This window comes from Sebastes umbrosus, chromosome 15 (assembly GCF_015220745.1).
Source record: "Sebastes umbrosus isolate fSebUmb1 chromosome 15, fSebUmb1.pri, whole genome shotgun sequence".
NCBI lineage: Eukaryota > Metazoa > Chordata > Actinopteri > Perciformes > Sebastidae > Sebastes > Sebastes umbrosus.
In genome coordinates this window covers 18,098,465-18,103,903 of record NC_051283.1, presented here as the reverse complement: position 1 = coordinate 18,103,903, position 5,439 = coordinate 18,098,465, and the positions used below count along the sequence as shown (strand labels likewise).

At 39.7% G+C, this 5,439-nt stretch overlaps 1 long non-coding RNA gene across 1 annotated transcript; it reads left to right on the top strand.

The window, feature by feature from the left end:
• The first annotated feature begins 220 nt into the window (after positions 1-220).
• On the top strand, positions 221-3,503 carry LOC119503687. The gene is made up of 2 exons (XR_005210369.1): positions 221-643; positions 742-3,503. It is a non-coding gene; the product is annotated as an uncharacterized LOC119503687 (long non-coding RNA).
• Positions 3,504-5,439: the final 1,936 nt, after the last annotated feature.

Sequence of the window (5,439 nt, the reverse complement as noted above, 5' to 3'; positions counted from 1 at the left end):
AAAACAAAGGGAGCGTCAATAAAAAGCGAGCACATGTGTTCGTCGGCAAGCCCCTAAACACACGCACACACGCACGCACGCACACACACACACACACACACACACACACACACGCATACAGATTAATTGTATTCTTCATTCATTGTGAGGCAGCCTGCTGCTAATTAGCTTAGGCATGGCTTTGCTTATTGTATTTATTTAATTTCTTCATGGGCTGCACCAAGGTGTAATTTGGAATGAGAAAGGGGGCATTTCTTGCTGTGGTTTATACACACAAAGGGCTGGAAGTGCTGCGGCTGATTGCTGTTACTACGAGGACTCTTTCTGTCTGTGCCAAATGTGAAACAAAACCTAACAACATCCCTTTGGTGTGTTTCATGCTTCTTGGCATAAAGACAATACTGTAAATCTAATGAACAGATTATGTTTACAGTTCTCCTCTCAATGTTCTCTGGATTAATTTCAACAAAGTTTTTATTTTCATCTCAATAATATTTCAGGGGAAAAGGATATTGCAGGACTCTTTGGAGGCTCATGAAAACATCAAAACAGCGGTAGGTGCAGCGTCAGGAGATGGAACGTTTTCTTGGAAAATCGCTCCTTAAAAGTTGTCTCTCTGGCTGAAGTTGACAGACACTTTCAGGTGATTGGGCATCCAGCTGAGTTTGGGTGAAAACACATTCCATATGTATTGAGTATTATAATGGAGAGCAACTCTAAGCTGCTCCTTTTTTCTCCCAGATTGCAGACTTCAGACACGAAATCCCCGTTGAGGCTTTACTTTGCATCTGCGTGCAAGTGCGTTCGCTTGTGTGTATTTCTTTGTCTACCATATGTATATACAAGCATGTCTGTGAGCGTCGTATGCTTATAGATGTCTAAATGTATGTGCATGTATCAGACGAGGGCACAGAGAATCGTCTCTGTGGAACATCTAATCGGGAGCCATTTTTCCAGCCATGCTCACATCCGGATGCAAGCAAGCAACAGATGGCAGGACTGGGCGCTGTGGCCGATTTAGTCCGCTCGTGTTTGCTAGGAAGTAATTGTGTTTTAACCTGGAGAGAAACTGAATATTACAGCCATGCAGGCAAACAAATTATAGTCACCTCGCTGGCCAGCAGATGACTCTATTTGTCTCATGTCCAGATGGAGTTCGAAGAAAATAAATTGGTCTGTGATGCTGCATGGACTGAATGCACTTGTGTGCGTGCATCTGACTGTTTGCTCGCACGTCTCTTTGTCTGTCTTTCTACCTGTCTGTCTACCTGTTTATCTCCTCCACAGCTGCCCGTCTGCCTCCTCATATATCAGCCTGTCTGTTTTTGTATCGTGGCAGATGTTTCAATGCTGCAGGTCTTTATATCAGAAAAGGCAGCAGAGGGAAAAAATACTGTTCAGGTGGATTAGAGCGTCCGTACATTCACTTCAGCATTGTGCCACAGATTGTCTTTTGATGCCAAACGCCGCCCTGGGGGACATAAATACTTACTAGAGATTGGTATGGTTTCAAGATAAGCATTCATTAGCATGAACATCAACAAAAGATCTGCCACGCTGATCTCTCTACAAATTAAGTCACTTTTTTCTATTTCACGTCTCCCTGATTTTCAACACTCGCTGTTTATATAAAACATTCTTGAATGAAGTGTTCATTCACTGTCAATTCCTGCGCCGCGTGCCAACTGTGTGCATCAGAAAATCCCCTGCAATCTTTGTTTTGGCTAGTGTGAGGCGGCAAGTGATTACCCAGAGTGCTTTCGGAAGTTAATGTTCATGGTCTGCACAGCGGGATTCTAGGAGTGATGACAGAGGAAGTGCCTCGGGGCGAGCGTCTCTTCGCTGCCATCTCACTTTCACTGTTTCTGACAACGCGTTTACCCCAACAGATGGCTCCAATGCTCAAACACAGACACTGTGAGGCTATGAAGAATTGCGTGGGCCGATACAACACAAAGATGTGCAGAAAATCCAAAACCAACTAGTGTGAATTAATGTAGAATTGACTAATGGGATCTGTAATGTGTTGAAATAACTTGGTCAAAGGGCTCCATCATGTTTACTTTTACATGAACGCAAATCATTCACTATCTTATTATTTCATCAGTTTATTTCCTCTATAACTTTACTTTTATTCACTTTTTAATACAGTGAAATACTGCTGGTTAAAAGTGATCACAAGAACAAAAAAAATGCAGGAAATCTACAAAATACGAACTTCAAAGAATAGCAAGTGTTGTTAGGGTAAAAGTGTGTAGTATAGGAAGAATGTGTGTGTGTGTAGGGAATATGACTCGATGACACCTTGGTCCCAAACTGCAGCTCATTCTGTAAAAGTGTTTTCTTTGCATATCAAAGAAGAAGAGTTCAGCTATTTCTTCAGGCCGCTGAAATGACACACAGCACGACGTCAGAATGTGACTTACTGAGTAGTTCAGCGGCATGAAATAGTGTATTTGTGTGTGCATTCAGAATACTGCATTCAGAATACCCCAAAACGCCAATTCTCTATCATGTTGGACCACAATCATTTGTCCTCAAAGACAAGACTGTATATAAGCCGTAACACTTTGAAGTCAAATATGAATCTCAAAGAACCTTAAGCCCATAAATAATATCTGAGCGTTTCTGACTCTTGACGGTAGCATCACAAACAAAAGTGTGGTAGATAGCAATGCACACCACTACATTGACTATCTGACTGGCATAACTGCAGTACAGTTTAGCTCTGTGAAACTTGTTTGAAGGAATAGTTTGACATTTTGAGAATTCACTTTATTACCAAGAGTTAGATGAGATGATTGATACCATTCTCATGTCTGTATGGTAAATATTTAGCTAGTGCCAGCAGCTGGTTAGCTTAGCTTAGCACAAAGATTGGACACAGTTAGCAAACAGGCATGGTAGTGGTATCAATCTCCTGATTTAACTCTTGGCAAGAGAGTGAATACACTTATTTCCCAAAATGTCAAACTACTCTTTTAACAAAATCAGCAGCTTGAGTACATACACTGAAATTCTGGATCAGTTTTGGATCACAACTATTGTATGTTTTGTTTTACTACCGATTACAATGACGCAGTTCTCAGAATATTCTGGAGTTTGATTGTAGTTGAAGTCATCTCCATAGCAACGGCTGCTGAGGCTCAACCTGATCATAGAAATGTGAATTTTCAGTAAAAAGGTTTAATTATTTTTTTTACAGATGACCATAACATGACCCCAGTAGTGTAACCGAATTATCCAGGAGACTCCCATGTTTCAGAATCAGAATCAGAATCAGAATCAGAATCAGAATCAGAATGGTGTTTATTGCCAGGTGTAAGAGGTATGCACTAGGAATTTTCTTTGGTTTTACATGTGGTTGTTTCTGTATTGAATAACAGTTAAGTTGAAAAAATTCATTCTGATGTAAATTTACAATGAAAAATAACTTTTTTTGATCTTTTAGTTTCGCTCAATTCAGATTTTAAATTCATAAAATCAAACAAGAGTGAAAAAAATAGCATTTGTGTGTGGTTGTTTGTGTGAGAATCTATATGTTTGTGAAAGAAACACAGTGACAGTTTTATCCCAGCAAGGTTGTGTTGAACATTGCACTGTGTGTATTCATAAAGTTTATCTTTTCTTATCTTTGTTTATGAATATATGTCATTGTATCTCTGATTTTGTGTCTGTCATGATAAAACAAGCAATTTGTAGACATCATATTGAGCTCAGGGAGCTTTTGATGAGCGCTCTCATTTGTTTGACATTTCACGGGCTAAAGACATAGTCAGCTAAATGCAAAAAAAAATAATCAATAGTTTGATAACTGTTACTTGCAAACCTAATGAGAGCCTTTCATGGTTAAACATGAAGGGCTCTCTTAAGTCCCCTCAGACTTAAGTGAATCATGTGACCCCAAAGGTTGCTTAAATAATACTTTACCTATACTATACTATACTAAACTGATGGTATAATTTCACATGGTACAAAAGATGGCTGTGTCTGAGATGCGAAGTGATATTCATGTAATCTGTTGACGCTGGTATCTTCCTTCTAAACCACTCAGAAAGTAGTGTCCTCGAAGGGGGGTTGTTTTTAAATGTGTCCCCAAAGTATTCCTAAGCCAGAATGTGTGTGTGTGGGTGTGTGTGTGTGTGTGTCATGAGTGGGTGAATGACCACAGCGGAGTGTGAGGTGAATGTCACACCCATCAAAGTGCACAGGTAATGATGCACTGTAGCTAGCAACGCTACAAGGCGATAACCTGGATGTCCACTTACCTGGCCCCCCCACCCCCACGCACACACACATATACACACACAGAGTCCCTCGGGCTGCCTTTCACACTAACCTCGCATCCTTTCACAGGGCGCAGTGGAGCGTGCTGGTGTGACCGTACTCTCGGGCTCTACTGACGGAGGAAGCTGCTGCAGAGAGAGACAGAGGTAGTGGGTGGTGGTGGTGTTAAAGGTTAGGGGTTGCACATGCATAAGCATTGACAGCATAATAATTGCCCATTGGCATTTGTGTTTTATTTAGACATACTTTTACTTAAGAGTTTGATTCCAGCTTGCTTATTTTCTGTTTTCTATTTTTTCTGTATATAAAGTTTTATTATTTAAAGTATATTGAAAAAGCTTTAAAGTGCATTTAAATACAGATACAATGTTGTTTAGATATTGCTCAATTACACAAGGCTAGAAAGAACATAAGAAGTAATTACTTCTCATGGTTTCCTTTCTTGTTATCATGACAAAACTTGTTCATGAGGTTGACATAATAGGATCTTCTTAAGATTGTGAGAAAAGTCATTCATTGCATTAAGTAGAGAATTGTCCCGCAATCACAAGCTTTGACGTCTTGGTTTTCTCCTGATCATAAGATAATGATGTTGTAATTACATGATAACTCTGACATTTCATATGCAAAAATGAGCACGGCATTAATTTAATATTTAGTTCCTCCACTCCAGATTTATAATATCTTAGATTGATAATAATTTAATCACTTACAGATTTGAATTTGATAAAATATGAATCATGTGTCCACACAGTGACATGCAAGCAGACACGGGAATAATCAAACACTTTATCAGTGCAAAGGAAACATATGCATTTGAATGCTGCACCATGAAAGATATACTGTATATAGGATATATGTATACCATACTTTATATCCTATCTGTAGTATACAGCTTGTCGAAGGCATGCGTGTGTAATTGCACATCTTTCACGACTTCAGATCGTGAAATTACTGAAAACTGTCCCGACCAGAGGAAGGTGTCGAGGCCACAGAAAAAAAAAATCATTCATCTTTGAAAGAAAGAATGAGAAAGGATCACTACGTACCATACAGCGAGTGGACATTCACATTCAGCTGACTATAATTATTCTCCCGTGCCCTCTCGCTGTGCGTGGCTATCACAGAAGGGTCAGTGGCAGCTGTAATTAT